The sequence below is a fragment of the Apodemus sylvaticus genome, chromosome 1, assembly GCF_947179515.1.
Source record: "Apodemus sylvaticus chromosome 1, mApoSyl1.1, whole genome shotgun sequence".
NCBI lineage: Eukaryota > Metazoa > Chordata > Mammalia > Rodentia > Muridae > Apodemus > Apodemus sylvaticus.
The window spans coordinates 62893893-62906904 of NC_067472.1; the positions used below are offsets into that span (position 1 = coordinate 62893893).

Sequence of the window (13012 nt, forward strand, 5' to 3'; positions counted from 1 at the left end):
ATGCCTTGGCTTATAAGTATTGGTTTATAAGTTATCTGGCATGGCTTATAAGTTATTGGGCATGATTTAAAAGGTGTAATGTTGGTAAAAAAAAAATAAAAGTTAGTCTAAAACTGGTAACTCAGCATTGGAATCATCTTAAACATCAACAGGTAGGCCTGTTGCCTCTTTTTCACAACTTTATTGTGAAGGGGGCTTAAAAAGAGAGAAAGGGGGCTTAGGGAGTGTGGCATGGCAGTGTCAGGAAGTGGGTACCCAGGCGGGGCCATTTCCAGTTTCCTCTTGCCCCTGAGGGGCCACAGGCACACAGACATGGTGTAGAATAGAGTTTATTCAGGGCAGAGTTAGTGGTATAGTGGAAGTAGAGAAAGGCAGAGAGAGAGAGAGAGAGAGAGAGAGAGAGAGAGAGTGTAAAGAATTGGAGGAGTGGACACCAGCAATGACCATGTGGAGAGAGGGGGGGGAGGAGAGCCCAAGGGGCAGAGAAGTCAGAGTGTGATGGAGGTGGGGAGAAGGAGAGAGAGAGAGAGAGAGAGAGAGAGAGAGAGAGAGAGAGAGAGAGAGAGGGAGAGAGAGAGAGAGAAGGGGCAAGTAGCCCCTTTTATAGTGGGCCAGGTGTATGGTGCAAGGCATACCTGGCTATTGCCAGGTAAGTGTGAGGTGGAGCTTAGACAGAATCTAACATATTGGCTACGGTGGTAGAAGCAAAATTTAAGCCCCCAAGGTTGAAAAGGAGATCTCTGTGGGAATTTATTTGGTATCAAACAGGCTCCGTTTAACTTGTTTCAATAATTTGTAGATAAGGCTACTAAAAACAGCTAGTAGAATATTACTGGGACCCTCAAAAAACAGGTTCCTTTTGTTATTTGTGAAGGAGTCAGGGTTACTTCTGGATGAAGGATTCTGAGGTTAGGTAGAGGACTTTCGGCAGCAGGATGATGAAGGGGCTTAAAGGGGGGAGTATAGGGGTTAGGTGAGTGGGGCTAGGCGGCATGGGGGAAGGTGTCCAGGCGGGCCCTTGCCTGGGCACCTCTGCCCCTGAGTGACCACACACACACAGACATGGTATAGAATAGAGTTTATTCAGAATAGGGGATGGGAGTTAGTGGTAGAGAGAGAGGTAGAGAGAGAGAGGTAGAGAGAGAGAGAGAGAGAGAGAGAGAGAGAGAGAGAGAGAGAGAGAGTGGAGAGAGTGGAGAGAGTGGAGAGAGTGGAGGCTGGCCATGATCACGTGGGGGGGGGGAAGAGCCCCAGGGGCAGAGAGGTGAGAGTATGTGGGAGAGCGGAGAGCAAAGAGAGAGAGGAGGAGCAAGTAGCCCCTCTTATAGTGGGCCAGATCGCTGGGGCGGGGCATACCTGGCTATTGCCAGGTATGTGTGGGGTGGAGCTTAGACAAAACCCCAACATTCCCCAATGTTTGGTTAATTAATAAAAGAAAAAGAAAAAAGAAAAGAAGTGACAGCGAATACGGCGAAGCAGGAATAGGGTCGTTGTTGTGATCTGACTGCTTCATGCTGACATTGGGGTGGCGTGTCTCTGGAGAACCTAGAGAAAGGGGTATGGGGGGGTGATTGTCCAGTCTCAGGAGGACTGGCTGCTTCTTTGCTGTCCAGGGTTTGTAGAGCCATTTGAAGATAGGTCAGGAGAACAGGTCCAGTAGAAGCTGTCTGCGTCTGGAGAAGCTGAGAAGAGATTGGAGCATCTGAAGGTTGCTTCTCTGGAGCTGTCCTGGATATGGCAAGGGCCTGGACTTAACAAGATGTTGTAACACATTAGTATAGTTAGGGAATAAGACTAAGTACATTTGGGTGAAAGGAAAATTTTCTTAAGATGTACAATTGAAACCCAGAGGAATCCCACCCTTTGGAAAGGTAGTAAAGTGGAAACTTGGGCAGATGTACTTATCTGGATGGAGCCTACTTGGTCCATGAGCAGTAGATCTGGGTAGGTTTCCTGTAGCTAACAAGTTTATTAAAGAGATAACAACATGAGTTAACCACATGAACAGACTTTAAGATGAGCCTTTGTGGATCCGAAGGAATAGAATTGAAGGTTGGGACAGTGACAGAGCAAGAAGAGGAAATATGAATCATTTAATGGAAACAGAGTTTAGGTAAGGAGATAACTGTCTAGCTGTCAATGTAGTCAGAAGTCTGAGGAATAAATAACTTAGCAGTTATATTATTAAAGAATGATAGATTCCAGTGGCCAGCAGTTCTTTGTGGTCTCTGGTCTCCATGGCGGCTTTGGCTGTCAGTCTGGCTTTCAAACACAGAAGATGCACAGCTTTTCTCTGTGGAATGTGTGGCGAGCCCCCTGACCAGCAGGGAAGAAGACCACCGACACGAGGATTCTTCTCTGATCACACTTTTATTGGAGTACCGATTGGTTAATGGAGAGTTGAAGATGAGGGGCGAGGGAGAAGGAAAAGGGAGCGACATATATAGGCAGGACAGGGACTTTCCCTTGTAGATAAGCTAGTTGGGTTGGGATAGGCTGCTTGCTGTTGCCGGGCAGACTTGTGCTGGGACAAAGGCCAAAATGAGATGTTTACCACACTCCTCGGCGCCATCTTGTAATGGCGAATGGTGTGGATCGCCACACTTCCCCCTTTTCTTTTGTTTGAACAAGGTACTAGGCCAGAAGGCCAGAACAAAAAATTCTCCCGCCTTAGACGTGGCATACCCTGGTTGGCTGTGACTCATCACCCCATAGGCAGAGACTCAGTGGTGGGCATGCATGTGCACTCGGCCTGTATTTGGCTCAACAAAAACAGGAAGTAGGCGCCATTTTGTGCTATGAGGGCTAACAGGTAACCTGGTTAGAAGGTGGAGACAGAGATCGTCCCTCCCTGTTGGTAATTAAATCATGTTAGACCATGTACGGGGATATCCCCTAGACTCCTTGCCACATCCGGGGTATCCTCGACCTGTCCTCTGCCGTTTTCTTGGGAGAGGGGAGACTTGGGCAGGCAACCCCTATGCTGGACGATATGCCTCCTGGAGGTAATTTTAACCTCCATGCGATACCTCGTTCAACAACCTTCCCAGGCGCTAGTCCAGACACTCTGCCATGTGCAATGAGCTAAACTCCAGGCGTGCAAGAGCTGTTTGGACCAGCTTTCTATTGCCTCAGGATAGGCAGCCATACTTCTGCGGAGGTTCCATTCTCCAGAGCCGCAAGTGCCTGCGCAATGACCACTTTGTCTCATTTGCTTTGGGTTCTGAGCTTACAGACCAACTATAGCAGTAATACCAGCCCGCGGCAGACAGTCAAGCCAAGCATTCTCACCCCCATCCATTCCTAGAAGTGCAAAGCCTCATATGTCTTTATAGAGACTGATCCAGGCTTGGGGGAACTGAGAAGAATTGGAAAAAACATTAGACTCATTATGCACAGGCACCGGTATTGGCCAAGTGCGAGAAAAAACCAAAATAATTTTCACTGGCATGTATCAGGTGAGTCAGCCACCACAGGATGTTCCTTAAAATATGAAAGCAAAGGATGTCTAGGATAATGATTATCTATTAATCCATCAAAACAGCAGTGCAATATGACCCAATCATTAATTGTTCTGCACAAAATCTGCACCTGAGAGGCAGTATAGGGAATAATCAGTGATGTAAGATTCTTCTCAAAAAACTGTAGGCATTGTTGTATCTCTAGAAGGGCCAATTTAGCAATTGCAGTAGAGTAATGATCAATAGATTTTGCTGGTGAGGCTTTAGGATGTACCCACAACAAGGGACCTTCTTGCCATAGCAGGCCTGTAGGCTGCAAAAAGGTAGACAAAATGCAGAAAGCAATTTTCTCCTTTTCTTTGTATCGAAACAACACTGTGTCTTGTAAGCCTTGTTTTACTCTGTTGAGGGCTACTCTAGCCTCCTGTGTTAATATTTAGTGTGAATCCAAGGCCAAATTTTAATGCCTTTATAATTTCTATACAGCCTTATTAATGTTTTATAGATCTAAGTTTGAAACTTTATTTTGAACCACATCTGTGTGAATCTGTTAAAAATATTCTTTTGGCCAGAACTCTCTATGTGAAGCCTGTAAGATAAGGCCAGACTTACACCCATCAATCTTACAAGGAATAGCCTGTAACCAGACCCCATTGTATGAAGGTCAAATAACAAAAGGAACTTGTAATATTAAAGCACAACTACAATTTTTGAAAGCAAAACCCAGTTTTAAACAATCTTTTCTCTTTAAAATAATAGCAGACACATTATTTTCATATTGCAAAGTTTGTCCATCAGCTTGTGTGTTTGATTGTATGACAGTGTAACTTATTGAAGAGACATTATTTTAAATTTTATTTTTATAAATCTGAGTTCTAGGATAAGAATCACATAAAACATTATATCAATTTAGAAATATCTTAGAAACCTGTATTTCTTGGCTTCTGTCATGCCACATGTTGCTTAAGATAGCTTTAACCCTAAATTATCAGTTTAAAACTTACCTTTTGTTACCACTATATTTTCTTTTAAATCATGTCCAATAACTTATGAGTCAATATTCTATAGTCAAGGCATGTAAAACATTTATACCTTTAAGACCAATTAGGAATAAGGATGAAGCAATTACACAAATCTCATTAATTTAAACCAAATATATATATTTTTCCAGCTGTAATTTCAGGGGAATAAAACACCTTGAACCCAACCATCACCATGGTAGAAATTTTTCCAGGAGAATTAACCATTAAGTTTGAGACTGCTGGCCTCTTAAAAAGTAGCTTTTTTTCTCCAGCTGTGTTTAACTCATAGTTAAGAATGTGAAGCTCCTTTAATCATCTTCTTCTGTGTAAATTGCAGACTGACAGGACTGCCAGTAAATAACGCCCCCTTTTTACCATTTTATGTTTTCTTTTTAACACATAACATAAACACAACAATCATTCAGCCACTCAAACAATAGACAACATAAATTGACACACATATAGACAAGTTTTTGGTGCACCAAAAATAGGCAACAGACAGAAATGGAACTTAATGTCCCAAAAAGATCCAAATACTTTAACCAGAACTAAGAATATCTCCATTAGGATTCAGAGAGAAAATAGGACGTCTCCCATTTTCTTCTGTTTCCTGGAAAGTTTTGAAATTAGCTTTTAACCATTATTATTATTATTATTATTATTATTATTATTATTATTATACCTTTTAATACCATGTCTTGTACATGGAAAACCTGCTTTTCAGAAACCTGCTTTTTCTCTTGTTTTAAGAGTTAACCTTTTATCTTCTTTTTCTTCTGGGAGTTCTGCCAGAGAAGGGAAGAAAAACACAGTGACCTTGTAGAGAAAAACACAGTGACCTTGTAGAGAGAGGTAGGAGGGGAGGAGAGCCCAGGATTTTCTTTGTCCGGCCGTTTTAACTGTCTCTGACTTTTAAAGTATAATTTTTCTTCTAGAGAATTTAGCTCGAGTAGGCTGCAGAAATTCCTCAGGTGTGATCTAGCTCTCCGTGGAGCTCCTTTGAGAGGGCCATACTTAAAGCAAGCTCTTGCTCTCCCAAATAACCGTGCAGGCTAGCAAAAGCTGCTTTAAAAGTAGGGTTGTGAACTTTCTTGTAATTCTCACTTAACTGTGAAGTTTGTTTTTTGTTTATTACTATGTAAATCCTCTTTCCTTTTGCGAACTTCCCCACCCCTGGTCTGCCTTAATCTGCAGGGCGAGGCTAACTAGCCACACTCTCCTTAGTATAAGGCAGGGACAGTGGCTATCCTCCCAGGCCCATATCATTTTTCCTATTTAGCTGCTTCCTCTTTTAACTCTTCCTCCTCCCGACTCTGACAACTTCTGCTCAGAGTCACTGCTAGCCAGATCTAAGGCTATTTATTTTCTTTAAACATATACAAAGTATTCTCTCGGGTGACTTGTACTTCATCCCCCGGGGCACAACTGCTTTTTCTTTTGTCGACATATTTTCCTCTTTTTGTATCTCTTTTACTTTTACTTTCACAACTTTTTTTCTTTTTGCGCGCTTCCCTTTTTGTGTTTTTCTAAGTTAGCAAACTTTTCCAGTACTGGATACAGGGGTTCCTTTTTACCTTCCCCTGGTTTTATTTTCTTTTTCTTTTCCCTTTTATTTCTGTTGTAATTTTGCAGGCCTGTCTTCCTCCCCTCTTGACTCCGCTTCCGAGAGACTATCCTGGTGCGAAGCCAAGACTTTGCGCCCCTGCTTAATCAGCTCCATGTTCTTACTGTCCTTGAGGCACGAATGGACCAGCTTCCATAAAGGAATTGATCCTCGGCCAATTCTATCCTCCTGTTTTGCTCTTTCAAGGTCTTTTCCTAGCTTTTCCCAGCAGCCGAGGTTAAGATCGCCCGAAACAGCGAACCAAGGCGCTGCCTTATCAATATCCTTCACTATGGTTTCTACTGTGCGCGGTGATACCTTCAGTAACACAGAAGAATCACCACGACTGCACAGAGAAAAAATCCAGCAAACATCAAAGGGTCAGCAGGGTAGCCGAGCCACATACTACTTACCTGGGGAGACTTACTCACTCCATGTGTAGAGTTCTGAATCCTTCTTCGGCCCCTCAGACGTGTCCACTGGACCTACTTCCCAGGTTTCAGCACCAGCTGTGGCGAGCCCCCTGACCAGCAGGGAAGAAGACCACCGACACGAGGATTCTTCTCTGATCACACTTTTATTGGAGTACCGATTGGTTAATGGAGAGTTGAAGATGAGGGGCAAGGGAGAAGGAAAAGGGAGCGGCATATATAGGCAGGACAGGGACTTTCCCTTGTAGATAAGCTAGTCGGGTTGGGATAGGCTGCTTGCTGTTGCCGGGCAGACTTGTGCTGGGACAAAGGCCAAAATGAGATGTTTACCACACTCCTCAGCGCCATCTTGTAATGGCGAATGGTGTGGATCGCCACAGAATGGATACCCATGACATGAGAAATGGCTTACCTTTGTTTAGCTAAGTCATTTGACTCAAGGTATCTGGTTTTGTCCACTGCACTTACAGGCAGCATCCTGTGGCGGTGTCCATCTTTCTTCTGAGACCTCCTGGGAGAAACCGTCAGGCCTTTGGGAATTCTGTCTGTCTTAAATCTAATAACAAACTTCTGACAAGATTGAGCGCAAGATAGGAGAGCAATAGTTAAAGAGAGTCTAGGAATGGAAATCTTAAGTAGCTTTGACAGGTTGTATAGGTAGAGGAAAGTATATTGCCTTGGTTAGTAAAGATGCTAGGATCACAGAAAGAAAGCTGGCAGCAATGGATAAAATTGTGGTGTCTAGGCAGATTTAGGCTTGTTAACATCAACTTGAGCATGCAGGCTATAGGAGCAAATGAGCTAAGGGTGTGGGAACACAGATGGGGAGCAGGCAGTGCAAAGAGAAGGCTTAGACCGGAGATAGATAAAAGCTTGAACTTACAGGATTTGGTCCCATTTGCCGGATTGCTGACAATATGTATTAAGATCCCTTAAAACAATTGGATCTAGGGTGTCATTAGGTGGCCATTTTGAATTATTGAGTCTAGACCTTATTGCAGAGGTTTATTAGTTTAGAGACTTGAGATTTTCCAGGAGGCATCCCAGTGGGGTGCCTGGAGGTACCGGCGAAGACACTATTACTCATCAGGTGGGTGGGGGCATTGTTATTACACAATCGGCGTCCCGAAGAGTGTTTATAACAAATAACGGCAGCTAAGCCAGAGGGTCCAGACCGTCGTGAGGGCCCCTGGGAGCTGAGGCAAAAGCCGGAAGAAGTATCCCGCCTGGCCAGGGTTTGAGTGAACGGCTGGAAGCCAATGGGGGGAGACTCAGGAATACTTCTGGAGTAGGAGACACCTGGAGTTGTGAGTGTCGTAAAACGAGTGTTAGCTCGGGCGGCACCTAGCTCCAGAAAAGACTGGCCAGATCCCTTCTGAACTTAAGAAACCATCCAGCCAACCAAAAGACCTTACCTTTTTAGGCCGATGGTGTTTGCTCAGGAAGTGCAATCCGATATCAGGGAACGTGGAATCCAGTGTGGACCTGTGGACCACTTGGCTGTGGGACCCGGTCCCCCAACCTTGCTTCACCTGCCTGTGCATGGCTGCAAGACCAGTCATGGACTGCAGTAACAGTAGAGGACATTGGGAGACCAAACAGTGTAGAAGAGGGAAGACAGGGTGGTAGGGAGAAGCCATAGAGCTGTGAGAGAATCGGGTAGTAGAATTGATGGGGACGTGGGCTGTGGCTAGGCTTTTGTAGGTAAAGGCCCTAGAAATTTGCGCTGTAGCCAACAGAGTGGGACAGTATGGTGGTGGGGGGTGGGGCACAGCCACAGGAAAAAAGTATAGGCTTGCTGCGGTGGACTCGGAGAGCCGAGGAGGCATCAGTGATCACGCATGAGCGGGGCGGAACTTCCTGTCAGCAGCAGAAGTAGGAAGTTAGGTAGTGGCTGGGAAGTAGCTTGTTTCGTATCCTAGCAACGGCTTGGGAGGGGCGAAGCTGCTGCAGAAGCAGCGGTGGCAGCTTCGGCAGCAGTTCTGGTGAGAGAGGGGGTCTGGCATGGGCTGCGGGTTCGGGGCTCACGGCGGGGGCGGGGGCGGCAGCGGCAGCGCCCGCTCTGGCAGCCAGAGCCAAGGCCAGGGCTTGGCAGCGGGGAACAGGAAGGTTCGCGTGAGGCCGGTGGGAACAACCGCAACCGTGGCCAGCGCGCCATGAGCCCCACGGGCCGCCAAGCCAGCACGAGGGAAAACAAGGAACCAGTAATAAGATGCAGGAGTGAATTAATTAGCCGAGCCCGGTGGCACTCGCTGCGCGGGGCATTGCCACTGCACGCCGCAGAGTTCCACCGGGAAGGAACGACAGAACAGCGCGGTCCTGCAGGGAAACGCAGGAAGTGCAGAGACTATTGCTCTGACCAGTGGAGGTGTAAGACTTACCCATTGGTGGAAGATGCTTAATATCCCGTGTTGTTTTTCGTTCCTGGCCAAACGCACCAATGAAGGATTCATGAGGTTAGGTGGAGGACTTTCGGCAGGAGCTTAAAGGGGGGAGTATAGGGCGTTAGGTGAGTGGGGCTAGGTGGCGTGGGGGAAGGTGTCCAGGCGGGCCCTTGCCTGGGCACCTCTGCCCCTGAGGGACCACACACACAGACATGGTATAGTATAGAGTTTATTCAGAATAGGGGATGGGAGTTAGTGGTAGAGAGAGAGAGGTAGAGAGAGAGAGAGAGAGAGAGAGAGAGAGAGAGAGAGAGAGGGAGGGAGAGGGAGTGGAGAGAGTGGAGAGAGTGGAGGCCGGCCATGACCACGTGGGGGGGGGGGAAGAGCCCCAGGGGCAGAGAGGTGAGAGTATGTGGGAGAGCGGAGAGCAAAGAGAGAGGGGAGGAGCAAGTAGCCCCTCTTATAGTGAGCCAGATCTCTGGGGCGGGGCATACCTGGCTATTGCCAGGTAGGTGTGGGGTGGAGCTTAGACAAAACCCCAACAATTTGACCTTCCTACAATGGGGTCTGGTTGCAGGCTGCTGCCCTGCTGGACAGATGGGTGTTTGGCCTGGCCTCGGACAACAGGCTCAGATTAGAAAATGTTTACATCTGAGTTAATGCAAAGCTCTGAGCTGCCTCCATGGAGGCTGGTGAGGTACAACCCCCTTCTAGGGAGTTTCCGGCCAAAACAACATTCTCAACAGATTTGTCCAGGTGTGGTTTAAAAGACAGATCTATGAAAGATTAATAAGGCTATGTACAACTTATGAAGGCATTAAAATCTGGACTGTCTACTCCACACAAAATTATTTTGGATTTAAAAGGTTATTTTTGCTTTACATACTGATAAATGTAAAAGCATTTGCTTCTAATGAGCTAACTTTAAAGAACCAATAAAGTGTCAGGCCTTGGTGGCACATGCCTTTAATCCCAGCACCTAGGAGGCAAATGCAGGCAGATTTCTGATTTCGAGGCCAGCCTGGTCTACAGAGTGAGTTCCAGGACAGCAGAGCTACACAGAGAAACCCTGTCTCAAAAAAAACAAAAACAAACAAACAAAAAAAAAGAACCAATAAAGCAATTTCATTAGAAAGTTTTTCCTCAAGAAATGGCTGATAGCCTTACCTTTTTTGAGAAAAAATGTTTTGTCTCTGCTTCAATATAAGAAGCTAGGATTTTAAATCTGTCAGTGTATATCATTCATAAAATTTTATTACAGGCCCTTGCTCTTAACAGTGGGCTTTAAAATTTAAGTAGTTGTTGCTCCAGAATAGATTTAAAGGTAATGTATCAATTATATCCTAAACAAATTGACACTGATAATTCAAATAAAAGATAATTTGCTTACTCTAAATGATTTTCAAACCTTGTTAGGATATATTAATTGGCCTTATCTTATATATTAAGGTCACCTGAAGCTTGCCACAGGAGGACTTAAGCCTCTGCTGTTCTCAAGAGAGATGCAAGTTAATTAGTGAAAGACAAATAACCTTACAGATAGTAGAAAAGGCTACTGTAATCAGTATGTGTTCACAGTATTCCTTGGAAAAGAGAACATTAATATAAAATCACCTTTTTTCATCTCCAAGTAAAGTTTTAACATCCTCCAATAAAGATATTGGTGTGTTAATTAAAGTGCTGTAAGATAAAATCATAAAAGTATTTTAAAAGGAATGTCTTAAGAACCTGATGAAATGTCAGGCGGTGGTGGCACACACCTGTAATCCCAGCACTCTGGAGGCAGAGGCAGGCGGATTTCTCAGTTCGAGGCCAGCCTGGTCTACAGAGTGAGGTCCCGGACAACCAGGACTATACAGAGAAACCCTGTCTCGAAAATCCAAATCAAAAAAAAAAAAAATCAAATGGCAATCAAATTGGTCATTGCAGAGTACTGATAGTTGACCTATTGGATGGCCAGACTTTTAGGCAAAATTGATAATGGTCATCCAAACGATAAGTTGTTAAAATTTACTTCCATGCATGCTGTTGTATTTCCTATATATTTATACATGCATCCCACAAAGAATGAAGCTCATGTAATTAGACCACATGTTTATTCTTTTGTATTTCCCTCTGCTTCAGCACAGATAATTGACTTGGGTACTATAGCAGCGTTTTAACATTTTAAAAATCAAGCTTTTTTGTATACTGATAGCCTATATGTATATACATATATATGTATATATACATACATACATATATTTGTGTTTGTGTATGTATATATATATATATATATCATAGATTACAAATGCTTGAAATTGTTCCCTTTTTAGATACTGCTAATTCTTAAATTTTACAATTATTTATGCAAATACAACTCAAGTTAAGAAAAGGTACTGTTTCTTCAAATGTCTGTCTTCTGGACATTTAAGAGCTCAGCCAGGGGATGGAAAGATGGCTCGGCCATTAAAGGCTGAGCTCACAACTGTCTGTAATGGGATCTGACACCCTCTTCTGGTGTGTTTGAAGACAGCTATAGTATGCTTAATAATTTTATAATTTTAGAAAATGTGCACATCAAATTGTAAAGACTTGTTTTGATGTCCTCGATTTCTACCTGTACCACATAATAGTGTTAATTCTAGAGGACTTTATCAATTATTACAAATAAATGGTACTCATATTTCTCATTTTAGAAAATTAAAATATGTGCATGTGACTAATGATACATTTTCAGTCTTTCTAGTTGCAACTGCTCTAAGAGGAAAAGCAACTAAAAATGCTACATTTCTTTTCTATGTTTGCATAGTCATTGCCTACATTATTTCTATGCTTGGTGTTCCAACTTAGATTAAAACAGATAATGGAACTGGCTATTTATTACAGCCATCAAACATTTGAGATGTTTTGACATCAATTTAACAACAATTTAATTCTTTATAATTCTCAAGAACAAGATATTGTGAACTTTTAAAACAATATGTTTAGAAAAAACAAAAATGGGGACATTATATCCCTGTGCATATATTATTTAAATCATACTTGCATATTTTTAAGAAAATTTTAAAATTTGGATGGCAAGGAACTCCTTGCTGAGTGTCTATAGCTTTCTAGAACTAGGCATGCTCATGCCTAGGTGAGATGGAAGGATCCACTTATTGGCAGATGGCATGATCCTGATCAGGTATGTGAGATGGGGAAGAAGGCTTGTTTGTGTTTTTTCCTGCAGAATGCTGCAGAATGCTGCAGAAGCATGCTAGCTGCCAGAGTGATTGGTGTGGCATGCTGAATATAATGCCAACCTGTGAACTTGCTGAGTGCCCTGACAATGGCGACTTTATTTGCCTATGTCCCAGATTAGTTAAACTGCCTTGCTTCAAGCTTTTAGACCTTGTGTGACAGAGAACATGGAGACTGTTAAAACTGACTTAGAAAAATTAATCTAAAGGAGGAGTTATAATAACTTTTCTTTACTTTAATGTGATCAGTTATTCTGACTCAATCATGGACTGGTCTAGAAATAAATCCAATATTGGAGATTCCAATTACGAAGATGGCTAATACTCTTTATCAGCCAGCTGAGTTAATTTAGAATATAGTCTGTCTCCACTCTTCCTGAGAAGTAACAGCCTCTGTTGATTCTCAAAGCCACTTTCCCCACAATGGGAAGCCAGGCTTTGTGTCTGAAAGTTGCAAATTTGCAACTGAATTAGATAAGTTGGGACATCAGCAGACAAGTTAATCCTGTTTTACTTCTAACTCTTGACCAACCAACAGACTGGTTGTCTCCACCCAGGTTCACCTGGATTGAAAACTGACAGGTCTGTTAAAGACTCTTGCAGGGCGTTGGGCACAAATCGACTCTCTGGCATCAAACCCTATATAAGTGGATCTCCTTTCAGGAGCCACGTAAAACTCAGATGACATGGATACCAGTGAGAGTTGCAAGGCAAAGCACTGCACGGGGAGGACCAGGTTTTCTGCCTCTGAGTCTCCTGGGAAGCACACCTGGCTGCATAGAGGTTGGTGTTTAAAGGCACTTCTTAGAATAACAAAAAGGAAGCCAAGATCCTCTCCTCCATAAAAAGACACCATAAAGAATTTTGGAGGACCAGGTAAATACTTCCAG

The 13012-nt window shown here is 43.7% G+C and overlaps 1 long non-coding RNA gene across 1 annotated transcript; it reads right to left on the reverse strand.

The window, feature by feature from the left end:
* Positions 1-947: 947 nt before the first annotated feature.
* Positions 948-9444, reverse strand: LOC127693838 (uncharacterized). Its single transcript, XR_007979758.1, has 2 exons — positions 9396-9444; positions 948-1356 (listed from the first exon to the last, which is right to left on the reverse strand). It is a non-coding gene; the product is annotated as an uncharacterized LOC127693838 (long non-coding RNA).
* Positions 9445-13012: the final 3568 nt, after the last annotated feature.